Here is a 12,780-nt window from a genome sequence, read left to right on the forward strand (position 1 = left end):
TTGCTCCCACGAAAAAGAGATACTCAGAAATTGCAAATCCTGGTACCAAAGAACTTCTCATTCGTGCACTTGTGACAAAAACTAAACCCATAATTTCCCCTAAATTCAGGAAAATCAAACTCTGTTTCATTTGTTATCGAAACAGTCTCTAGAATTACTCATTACTTATATGTCAGCATTCAATGCTTCCTATGACAGAGCAGCCACACTCAACATCAGAATAAAAGTGAAACCTCCTGGTGCAGTATTTAACTCTTTAGTCTGTTTTGAAGCAAATCCAGTGGGAAATGTTTTCTTAAAGACTAAACCTCATTCATAGCATTACTGCAGTAGCTTGAAATACTGGTGCTAGGAAACAAAAGGGAGTCTTTTGTGCATCCAAGGACACCTGGAGTAAATGCTGTCTGAACTCTGTTTCGACTAAATTAGGCAAAAGTACCATGATGGTGACCACAGAGGATATCTCTAGAGGATATTAACTTACTTGAAAGCATTAAACTCGCTGAAAGTGTTAAATAAAATGCATTTTATAATTAAATACACATCTACCTGTGTATGACAACTTACACAGCTGCCATTGTAAGCTTTGTAAGACCTCAGCAAGACAGTCTGTGATATTATTCCAGTTGAATTTTTCTATTATTAAATGCAACAAAGCATTGCCAAAGTCAAAAGGAATTACTGTTATGTTATAATGAAATCAGTAAACAGAGAATATGGCTCGAACCCACATACCCTTTGGGAAAACATCCATTTGTAGGGATGTTTTAGATGCTATACACTACAAACATGATGGTCAATGACTAACAGCCCTGTTCAATCCTGAGACAGCACGTGAGTATAAATAACAAACATCTGCTCTGCCAGTGCTTGCAACAAATGAAGAGCTTCCAAGTCAAAAGATCTCTGGCAAGCCAGTGCTCCTGGGTGCTCCCTGGGATCCCAGGCTGCCAAAGCCCATGTCTACTGCTGGGATCCCCAAGCAGAGTGCCAGCCTTTGGCATGCTGCACTGCTGTGCTGGAGTGGAACTGTTCTGCTGGGGGAGGCAGCTCAGCTGCTCAAAGAAATCTCACTTTTTGCAGCTCAGACAAGGCCTGCCAGAATCGCCTGGGTCAGAGAACTGGCTAGAAAGTAAGAATCACAGTTTGAAGCATTTATATTTCGGAATTCATTTACATTTCGGAGTTAACTAAAAAAACCCCAACTCACTCAGTAATCTGCCTCTGTTTAGTTTTCTAATGAATAAGACGCTTGCCAAGACAGGGAGCCAAGAATCAGACTTAAATCCAAACTTTAAAGCCAGGTTCTCAGCTGGGTAAAAGTCAGAGGATTGCACTGATATCAGCAGAGCTCATCTGCTCCATAGTGGCTGAGGACCTGAGGTCTTGCTTGTTCCCAGCAAGGTAGGAATACAGGAGAAAATTATCTAAAAGCAGAGAACAACCAATTCTCTCTTCCCTTCTTCTCTCCTCTCTACTTCTGCCATCGTATTTTATGGAACCTTAGCGATTTATTTACGTTCTTTAGAAGACCTCACTTGACACTGATGGGAAGCACTCACATTAATCTCAACAGAGACTGACCTACGGCCTCACAGCCTGCCCCAGCCATTTGTCCACGAGACTTTTGCACTCTTTTGGCCATCGTGTAGAGCAGGAAGTTCAAAGACAGCATAACTGACTCCTCTGGCTGTCCTGACCTACACGTCTCAGCACTGCTGAGCTGGAAGCAGAGGAGCTAATAAGGCAGAAAGACACATTCAAGTGCTCCCAGCTATGGTCAGAGCAAGAGCTGCATACAACTTCATCATTCCCAGGCAGGGGAGGCTGGAAGACCTGTGAGCTTTGTGCTGGGCTGGGCTGTTGGTGGCTGAGCGCAGGGCAGGCAGAAAGGAGCTGCTGTGCTCAATGGAGCTAAGCCCTGCTCAGGAACAGCCTCCCAGCAACAGCTCAGGACCTCAGGGAGGGAATGGAGATGTGAAAAGCAGTATATAAATGGTGGCAAAACCCACAGGTTTGCCTGCTTGACCCTTCCCAAGCCTTCCTGGCCCACGTCACTCTGGTTCCTAACTCCAGCTCCTGCTTCCTGCAGCCAGCCACCACCACCCAGGAGATATCTGGCAAACCCTCCATGAGGTGCATACACCAACCCCCAAGCAGCTGCCATGCTACAGCATCCCTAGGCTGTTCATGCAGCTGGTGCAACTTGGTTTTGCTTCACCTCTGTTAAAGAACTTGATTTTAGTTCATGGTGTGTAGAAACAATAGGGACTGTTGTCTGAGGAAGCCATTTGAAAACACACGCTCTCAGAAAGAGGAGCAAGGAGGGAAAAAAATATATGTATATTTAAATCCCCTTACTGAGAACTGAAAAGAAAGGAAAAAAAAAAACCTAGAAGCAGGCTTTTCTGGGATTCCCAGGTAAATGGCAGAGCTGTGCTGAGTACAGCAAGTCTTTCCAAGTGTTTCATCACACTGAAATCCATGAGTAAGGAATGAAGATCAGAACTAGCATCTGGATTTCATCTCCCCTCCAAAATGAGCAAGAGTGCTCAGTCAGTGGACAAACAAAAAGAACCAAACAGATCCCATTTTCCTCTGGAGATGGCAGGCCCCTTCTCTCCGATTCCTGCAGCTGTTTCTGAGCAATACAACTTTACACACAGTGTCCCTGCAGGAGTTTCACACCAAATCCTACATCTTACAGGAAACCAGTGCATCCACCTCTCCAGCTAAGTACAGCAGCGCTTGGGCTGCTTTTCATTCATGCATTTACATGAATAGTTCTGTCCAAAGCCAGCTTCTGTTTTGCACACTCTTACCTGGCACCACTCACACTGCAAAAAAAAGGGAACAGCTGAGCTTCCTTCCCACCCCACCTGTGGGTCTGGTGTCCCTCCTAAGCTAAAGCTAACTCTTGTTTAAGTCCTTCCTAAAATAATTCAAGTTGCTAACTCTGAAAATACGATTACCTTTTCAGTGCTGTTCCAGTGAAAGTAGAACTGTGCCTCTCTGGGAAGCCACACACTGGGACCTCAACAAGGGAAGGTGAGTACAGCAGGATCCTAGCTGCCTTCATGATCTTATGTACTTCACAAGCAGAGCAAAAGAAAGGCAGAGAGAAAGCAGCTCTACCAACAGCTCTACCAACAGCCTGTGCCATGTTCTGGCATAAAGTAAGAGGGTTATTGCTGTCTGTACAACTCTGCTGACAGCGCTGCTACTTTTCCACACATGCAGGGATTGCTTCCCAGTGACTTCTTTTCCTTGTGCAAGAACACAACAAAGTGCTTCCTTCACCAGAAAATGGAGGAGCAGCATGCAGGGTGGGAGAAATTCAGCTTTCTGGGGTTCGTTCTCTGTCCCTTTTTCTTTGGTCCTGCTCATCTTTCACTGATGTTTTACTTTGGAAATTCCCCAGCATTCAAATCCTTTCAAGAAATGGTGTTTCCAGGCTCTTGCACAATTCCCTTTGGAGTTGCTCTATTTACCCTTAGCCACTTTCCCACACACTGATCAATGTGAATGGCTCTTTTCCTCCTTCAGAATTTTACACCCTTTCCTCATGGGACACACTGATATCACGGTCCCAAAACTTACTCAGCTGGAACACAGAAATTGCAAAAATTCAACTGTTGCTCATGAATAAGAATGAGCAACAGCAACGGAACACCACCCTGCTTTCCCACATTCAGAACTGGAATATGAATTAATCTTTGTCGAGGTTAAGTGTGTACTCTAAAAATACCAGAACAGAGCTGGATGAGCAAATAGATATTGTTATTTCAATAGAGAATAAGGTGTTTTTGGAATTTTGTGTATACCCTTCTCTTCTACGTTCTGTGCTGTCGAGTGCTGTACAGGATGCCACACACCAGACTACAGGATTGCCAAAACACTGCTGGAAGGTGCCCAAAATCCCCTGAGCTGACCGCTATGAGTTTTCTTCCAGAGACACCAACAGCCTAAATAGGCGTTAAATATAGATGGAAAAAGCAAAAGTATGGAGAACAGAAGTATTTACAACAGCTAAGTAATATGGTTCACTATCTGCCTTGTCCTGCAAATGCTATGAGAGAGTTCTTGGGAAATGTGACAGCACAATGGCAAGCATTAGAAAACACAGCCCTGAGCAAGGCTACTGCTGGGCAAAGAAACTGAAGACACTGACAGTGCTATAGTCCTTTTCCAAATCATATGGCAGTATCTGTACCAGCACATAACTTTTTTTACCTCTTTGGTTCTATTTACTTCTGCTTTATTCACCACAAGCTTCGTCTAGGCTCCAGCCCAGAGATATTAACGCATGGACTTCCCTGGCAGTCAATAAAAGAAAGTTAGTGGCATGATGGAAAATGGTAACTCAGGAAAACCTTAAGATGTTCTTTTTTGCATCAAAAGCAGAGCCATTGGTTGCAGTGTCGAAGGGCAGATGGAAGCAGCAGCTTTTCACAAAACGTAGATCAGCCTGCAGTGGTGCACTGAGGTCGTTGTAAAAATGACCAAGTAAATAATGCACACAGACACACCTGGCTTGTGTCTGCTACAGATTAGAGGACTTTCAGCAGGGAGTCCTATTTTAATTATGATTAAACTAATTTGAAAGCTTAATGAACACAGAAAGAGGATCTCATTGCGGGCATCTCCAGGGCTTTGCACTAGCAGCCAGAATTGCTCTGAAACAAAATGCCACTGGATTTGGTCCCTCAGCCTTAAAGATCGACCTCTCTGGAAATCAAGAAACCAAAACCCAAACCCAACTCCAGGTGCCACAGCCTGGTGCTATCCGACCTTCTCCTAGCAGTTTCAAAGTCCTTTCACTTTCACTGCATGGCTCAGGCAGAGCATTTTGAACACCATAGTGGGCTAAGAGCCACTCTTACTAACGCACTAATACTTTGACAGAAACCTGCTGCTCATTTGCTCCCTTTTACTCGCTCCTGTCTGGATCTTGATCCCTTAAGCCTCAGTGAGGAGTCCAGACAAGGACCTGGAATAAATGCTTTGGGAATGTGCTTGAAAAGAACAAGCAAAGAGAAACAAACCCTTTGAAAGGGCTGCCTGTCTTGTGACAGACCCCTTAGCCAGCTCTTAGGGGCCCCTTCTGAAAAACAAAACGAAGCACAGTCACAGCCCAGTGGGAGTCCTGGAATATGAACTGAAAGGAGATTTACGATAAGAAAGAGAAAGGAAGATTTGAATAACTGCCTACTGTTACCAACAAAAATAGGCTTTATCTGTTCAATCATAACCCTGTGCCTACCGTCAATGTTTGGCTTCTGCCTTGTCGGCACCTTAGTTAGTTAGGTGGAATTTCCTGATAAATAAATGCACGTCTGCAGTGGCAAGAGGTCGGCGTAAACACAGAACCACCCCAAATTACAGCTCAAAAAACTACATTTATCAGGACCCACTAGAAACCAATTTCCTGTCCCAGTTCCATTTTGTGCTGGCACTTAGATTAAAGGTGTTGACAGCCAACAGTCACAACAGAAGCAGCAACTATCTAGCTACTGCACTGAAAGCACATTACCAATGGACATCATTCCCAACAGATTACATGACAGAGAATAATATTTAGGTCAGACTATCATTAGGAGCTACTACCCATAACAGCCAGCTTTCACATGAAATGGAAGACTATACTTGATGTGAGATCCAAATAGCTTCATTGGTGGTTCTTCAGCAGCAAAGTGAGAATTAATGATAACTACTTGCTGCAGTTTGACTCCCAGAGGACAAGTACCTGTATCTTTTAAATCAAAGTAGCATCCTTGATAACGAGGTCAGAATTTGGAACCAGACCTCGCTTTCCTCCTTACTTCATGCTGATGTTTATTCATTTGCAAAAGCAAATTCCCATCTTCTGGGTATTGCTCCTGTAGAGAATTGAGGTGACTTTTACCTGAGGTGGTCATTTGGTATCTAATCATCCTGAAAGTATCAGTAATATTAAAGCAACATAGAAGGAATGGAAGTATTTAAAAGATGATTTTCTTAAGAATTTCTTCATGGTTGACTTAATTCATCTGCAGCCAGAGTGCAGTCAGAGCAAAGGGATTCTTGCCAAGGGGCTGCTTGTTGAAGACACTGCCAGGAACTCCCTAAGGAGACGCAGAGGACCACAGCTTTACATACACTTAAGAATTAGCACCTCAGCAGCACTGAATCCTGTGTAAACGGACTGCAACACTAACACAGTCTGACATAAAAAAAGAGTAATCTCTTCTGTATTACTTGGTGTTTAATCATTTGCCTTTACTAGAATTAACAGGAATGTCAAATTCAACTATTCTACAAATGGCACAGAATGATGTGAAACTGCCAGCAAGAGGCAAGGACTCACACAGCGACAGCTTGCCAACAGTGGTGAAGCAACGTGAATGCCTAGAGGTTAAGCTAACAAGGACAGGACGTAAACTGGAATCACTCAGCATGAGAAATATGAGGAATGAATACAAACGGCTGAAAAGCAGAACATTTCTGGGAAACAGAGGAGATTTAAGAACAGAAAACAGAAGAGATACAGGCTTGAAAATGATGTTCACAAGTTCTTTATGAAACCGTGAACCCTATGCTCTCCCTGGACCTCTACACGATTCTAAATGCAGTTTGATAACGGGGCCCTTCATAAGGACACAGTGAACTCAATCTCTATTTAGATAGGAGAGTAGCTCTAAGAAAAATGAGTGGGTGCTGCAGTGGTATTGCTTTAACCTTGGTTGTGCTGGAGTAAAGCAGCTATGGTATGCTCTGTTGCTCTCTAGGGCTGACAGCTCTTTTAGTTCCCGTGGATCGCCATGGCAGGCTGTGTTATGAGAAACATCTACGCACGATCCATCTGTGCCTCAACACATGTAGAAACTAATACTGCAATTAATTAATGGACTGGCAGATGAGGACACGTGCAGCAAGAGGGCTAAGGGATCTTCCCCAGGCTTTTGCTTGCCTGTTTGAAAAAAAACAGTAGTCAAGAGGAGCTCTAAGGCGACATCTGAGTGCCACAGCAATTTCCCACAATGTTCAATGTTCCATGTTTTTCCTCACAGTGTTCAATGTTCCATGCTTTTCCTCACTACAACCTTATGAAAGAAGGAAGGCCCTTTAACCTCATTAGAGAAAAGGGAAAATAAGGCTTGGAAAGGCTGAATGACTAGTGGTAACTCAGATAAACTGCCTGCTATGAGACTCCTTACCTACTTAATTTAGGCACATACAAGTTGTTTGCTTGCTGACGTGCCCTTGGAGATGTCAGACAAGGAGGAAAGCGTAAGGCAGTAAGAGAATACTCATCAAGAAAGCATTTTCTCCCAGAGCGACCTCCTTGCATATTGAGGCTATGCTTTGCAGGATTTGGTTCAACATCACTTGCTGATGGGAAGTCGAGAATAATACTTTTCTCCTTTTGCTCCCAAGCACGGCCTGTGCTTTTCTATTATTCCTGTGCTCCTATCTCAAACCTGCAAGCTTTTCCTGCATCTCATTTCCTGCCCCGCATCCCATGTCCTGATGAGGGAGAGTGAGAGCAGCTGCGTGGTCCTTCACTGCCTATCAGCATTAAACCACAGCACTCCTTTCAACACTCAGCATGGATGGGAGGCTTCTCTCAGGGAATACTTAGCTTCCTTGGTCTTTATCTTAAAAGGCCCATAGGCAAATAGTTTTGAAAGCAATCACCTCTCAGCAGAGAGGCCAACCGGAGCTCTTCCGTTGGTTTTTGTATACTCAGAGCCCTGTCCAGCATTCACAGGAGTTTCCTAAATGAATATTAAGACACAATTTCTTTCTATCTTAAAGGATCATCCTTAATTGCCCTTTTTCTATGTTCTTTTTTTGAGGTCCTGTAACAGATCCTCCTTCACAAGCTCTGCGCAGTTTCCCATTTGTGCATACTTCATCTTTCTAGTCAGGCTGAAACTCCCAATTTCCAAGGCTTTCAACTGTCACCTCCTGGTCACTCACCCCAGCAATTTATGTTGATTTCCTCTCATCTTGGCAGGCAGGAGCTAAAAATTGCATGTTCTAAAAGCAAATGCTTTAAATGAGTAAATGACTGCAGAATCAGAAAGGATACAGATGAAAGACTGTTGGCAGACAGCCATTAGTGGGAGAGAGACATTCTGTTTCTCAAACAGCACTTGAGGGGAAAAGGAGATTATTAAAAGGTATTACTAAATAGATTCACTGCTCTCTGAGAACAGTGCTATCTGCTTTTAAATGGAAGGATAAAAATAATGGATAAAAATACCGTATCAGTCACAAGACCATGAGCTTACTCCATCCATACTACGACTCTGGACCGTATCCCTTCCTAAGGCAAATATTTACTCTATACTGTATTTTATTAAGTAGCATAGAGCTCCATTTACTTGTTAAACGATTTTTTTGTTTGTGTACTGGGGCTATAAAAGTGCTTGGATACTGACCTAATCCAACGATACCTCGCCATGGTGATGGCTATATAGGATCCTTGGGGAAACTGCCCCTCAGACACACTGGAGCCATCACCCCTCCTTCCCATGACTGCCATCTGGGGAAGTGTGGGCACCCAGTGGCGTGATGGAAATGCAGCCAAAGGCAGCCCTGAGTATAGCACTGCAACTCAGAGAAGAAAACCTGATATTGCGTTCAATGGCATTTTGCAGGAAAATGGTGATCCGGGAATTAGAAATGTCAGTTTGGCAAAATATAAATAGCAAGGAGAGCCCTAACAGCAAGCTTGAAGTCAATGCTGGGCAACTCGTGCCTATCTTACTGCACAAAGGCCTTGCTTTTGACATATGGGGAATATCTAGAAACAAACAAAGCTGTATATTTCAACTTGAAGCGTCATTTCCTTCAAAATCAACAGGAAAAGAAATGGAACAAAGTGTTTTTTCCTCCAGCCTAACCTCATTAAATTAAAAATCAGAATTTAGATCATTTGTCAACTAGACTGGAAAATGGTATTTGAAAAAAACTGTTACTTTTCATAGCCCAAACCCTAGCCCTCAATCCCTGCAGTAAGAAAACAAACTCTGTTTCAGTAGCAGTAATTCTCACTGTACTCAGGCTTGCTCAAACTCTGGATCCAACAGTTGTTTTAACTCCCTGCTTAATGCATCACACACTATACTGCCAAGAGACACATCTCATTGCAGGTTTTGAAAGGCCTGGGTTACTTATTCCTCAATCTTCTGGATTCTTATACTGATGGAACAAATCCAGTTTTCATTAACCAAAGTATATTCTAGCACTTCATATTGACAAGAAAATCTTCAGTCCTAAATTTGGAAACTCGAGAGCACACATAAAAAGGCACAAAATACACTCCATAGTAAATGAGAGGATTGCTAAGGTACCCTAAAGACCATGGGAGGCAAGCTGGAGTCAGGGACTACTGACACAGTGCTGCCATGCAGCACCTTATGCAATCTCTGTTTGCAGAAATTAAGCAGAAATGAGTGCATGTAACAGCAATCAACTGATAAAGGAAAAAAAGAAAAGTGTTTTACAGTATAAGTTCTGCCTATTCCCTTCAGAGCTGCTCTGGCCTCGTTTCCACCAGCCCCTGGAGATGACACATTTCAGTAGGTACCCATTCTGATGCACTCCTGTCCCCTGCTTCTGGGTCTTCTCATACCAAAGAGTTTCTGCAAACTTTACTTTAAAAGACAAAGAAAAATGCTCTCTGATGTAACAGAATAGCTACAGCATAAACAAAAAGCCAGAGCTACATTTCTAGGGAGCCTTCAGTTTCTGTCTGAGTGCCCTGTGGCTCACAGTGCAGAGGTGCACAGTAGCCTCACGTGTCATTAGCATGGCTTTCCACAACTTGAAGAGCAACCCCACGTAGAAGGCCCTAACCTTTGAGAATTGCCAGTTTTCTGTAAGATCCTACTACAATATAGGCACTTTTTTTAGTCAGAAATTTAATACTTGATTTTTTTTGTCCTACCTAAATAAATCAAAGGTACAATCTATGAGATTACTCATAGACCTACATACTAAAAGCAGTCAGAGGTGGACATGTCGCCCTGCAATGGTTAAATACAACCTGAGAGCCTGCTGTTGCTTCATTCAGAAGAGGTTAGACATAATGTGTGGATTATCTTTTTTCTCCTCAGACAACAAAGGAAGCATCATCTTTATCCAACAAACTGACTTCAAGCCCTAGCAGGTCTGTGCATGTAAGAGAAGGGATGGGTAATGTTGACACCTGCATGTGCTGAACAGGTTTGGACAGAAATGTTGCTTCAGCTGAACCAGAAACATTTCCACTGTTCTGAAAATGCCCCTTTTCACCTATAGGACTCCAGGCTTTGTTCCAGCTGAATTCTCATCCGGTAGTCTGGTTTTGCTCCCATCAGACCATGTTTTCTCATCATTACATCTATCCTTGACACACCCGACACCCAAACAGCTCTCCAGCCAAGAGAACATTTTGACAGAGCTCCTTGCTGTTATGACATTCTAACCTGTCCTTACAGTAAGGGATGAAATCACTTTCATCCTGCACAAGCAACAAGGTTTGTCTCATTAATCAGAAATCTATGCTGTTTCTTTAAATTAGATTATTTCTACTTCACCAGTTTCTCTCAGATTTATTGATTAACTTAATCAAGTTAAATGCATGGGAATCTGTTCCCAGCTTGGATTTCTAGCTGCTGCACCTGAGTCAGACTTCAGCAGATCGCAGAGTGGGCAAAAGCTCTCCTGCTGCTCCCACCACTGATCGCTGACTTGATAAAAGACTGCATCTTTTCCTGCAAACTCTGCTTTACTTCGAAGTGCATTACCAAGTCATTTGTTTCCACAGCAATCGTAAGAACTTGGCTGCCTTGTTAAGCTTGACCAAAACTGGAAAGCTGTTTGTGATTACACCAAGGTGACAAAATGGTGGCTTACGCAGGTGAGGTGTTGGCATGGCTGAAGTTAATCACTGCAGCTGTGCACTTCCTCACCCAATAGAAAACTCTAGCAAAGCGACTGATCAAAAAAGACAGAGCAAGCACCAAAGCAGATAAGTGAATGCAAACCACGCTTTGAGAAAAGAGCTCAAACTCCAGCAAAGTTTCTTTCAGGAAAAACACACCAACGATATTCAGGAAAAAAAAAGTCCTTTTTGCTGCTGTGGCTTAAAGACTGCTATAATTTGGAGAAGGAGAAAAAGGCAATCTAGGCAAATGGCATATCATCAGGTGGCACAACACTGCACCTCAGTCTCTCCATCTGCAAAATGGGAGAAAGTACATACATAACCTGCAGGTGTATGTTTGAGAATGCTGTATGTAAGAGTGACAACAGAACCATACCACTGATTTCAGTGGGCTCAAGAACAGACCTGTAAATATAAACAGCCCACCATTCCATGGTCCTCCTCAGCAGTTCCCACAGTTATTAAAATCATGTAATAAATTTCTCCCATTAAACTATTTTATTCACTTAATTGGATGAGTCTTGTTGTCATTCGTATGAAGCACCTCCAGTGTTCAGTCATTCTCTCAATCATTCCTTTCTAATCGTTTTCCTTCTCTGTCACCCACTGGAAGTACAACAGACCTCTCGTTTTCTTACCTTCTGGTCATCATAGCCATAACTTTCACAGTTGAACGCATTGCAGCAGCTTTGCCACCAAGTCACAGAGGCTTTTTCCCGAGCTAAAATAGCTCTTTATCCCCACCTGGAGGAGGGTGCTTTCAAACAGGAGTGTTCATTCTCTTCCAGTAACCGTTTACAACCGCAAACGCTCTTGTAAAACGCTGCCAGCGTCCCACCTGGGCCACGCATTGCATCACAGCAAACGCAGCGCCAGCAGTTCTGATTAACTGCACCTTTGCACGTGTCAAAGTCTTCTGCCACGTTACCAGCTTGCTGCATTCATAACACTGGGCACTTTTAATGAATAACAACAATAATGATACAGACTATAAAACAAGAAATAAGCACCTGAATTCCCTGGCTGAGTTCCACGTGAGGCTGTCAGACAAGCTGTTAATTTTTCTTTTCTATGGTCAAGGAACTGGATTTTGCTCTGCTGCCCCAGCAATCTGCTTGCTTCCCCTCCTTGTACCCAACAGGTTGTGAGACACAAAGCAGGTTGGGATGCAATCCCACATCAACACCAAGAAATAACATCCTGCTTTGCATTTTGATCCTGTGAGCATTTATATAAGCACCAAATGATTTTACACTTGTGAGTATAAACTTATCAAACATGGTAAAGTCACCTCGCAGGGTCAGAGTTCACCTTTCCACCAGATTTCCTCTATTCCAGCACAACTTTTACACTCATTTTCCCCTCAGTTTTAACGACTGTGATGGAGCACAAGGCCACATCACCTTGTCTGACCTCATGCACAACCTAAACCAGAACATTTCACTCAGCCATTCCTCCACCTTGCACAAAATACAACCAAAACAACCACATAAATGCTCATTTTAACCACACTAACATTTCTGGACCAAGCTTGTAAACCTTAGCAGAAATCAAGCTAAACTTTTCTGAAGAGGATTATTTTCTATAACTGTGTTTACTGGTTTTAACTGCACAGCTGCCTTCAGTGCATTGTACAAATCATTATTATTTTCCAGGTCTTGGACTGGAATTCCCTCTCTAAGCACTACCACATGTGTCTTCCTGCGGTTTGCTGGAATAGCTGCAAAATTCCCATTAAAAAAAAAAGCAAAAAAAAAAGCAGCAGACAGATATATTTTTTTTTCCACACAAATTACTGGTGCTCCAGTAATCACAGCCTGCTACTGGGAAGCGCGTCACCATAGCAACAAGAGCACGGTTGG

At 43.0% G+C, this 12,780-nt stretch overlaps 1 long non-coding RNA gene across 1 annotated transcript in view; it reads left to right on the plus strand.

Annotated features, from left to right (window-relative positions):
- The window catches only part of LOC122165826, a 14,286-nt gene extending 2,939 nt beyond the window's left edge, over positions 1–11,347 (plus strand). The window contains exons 2-3 of the long non-coding RNA XR_006170606.1: positions 2,981–3,048; positions 10,107–11,347. This is a non-coding gene — a long non-coding RNA (uncharacterized LOC122165826). The remainder of the gene's footprint in view (positions 1–2,980; positions 3,049–10,106) is intronic.
- Positions 11,348–12,780: the final 1,433 nt, after the last annotated feature.

The sequence above is a fragment of the Centrocercus urophasianus genome, unplaced genomic scaffold (genome assembly GCF_019232065.1).
Source record: "Centrocercus urophasianus isolate 14NV4802_14NV808 unplaced genomic scaffold, USGS_Curo_1.0 seq_30, whole genome shotgun sequence".
Classification (NCBI taxonomy): Eukaryota; Metazoa; Chordata; class Aves; order Galliformes; family Phasianidae; genus Centrocercus; species Centrocercus urophasianus.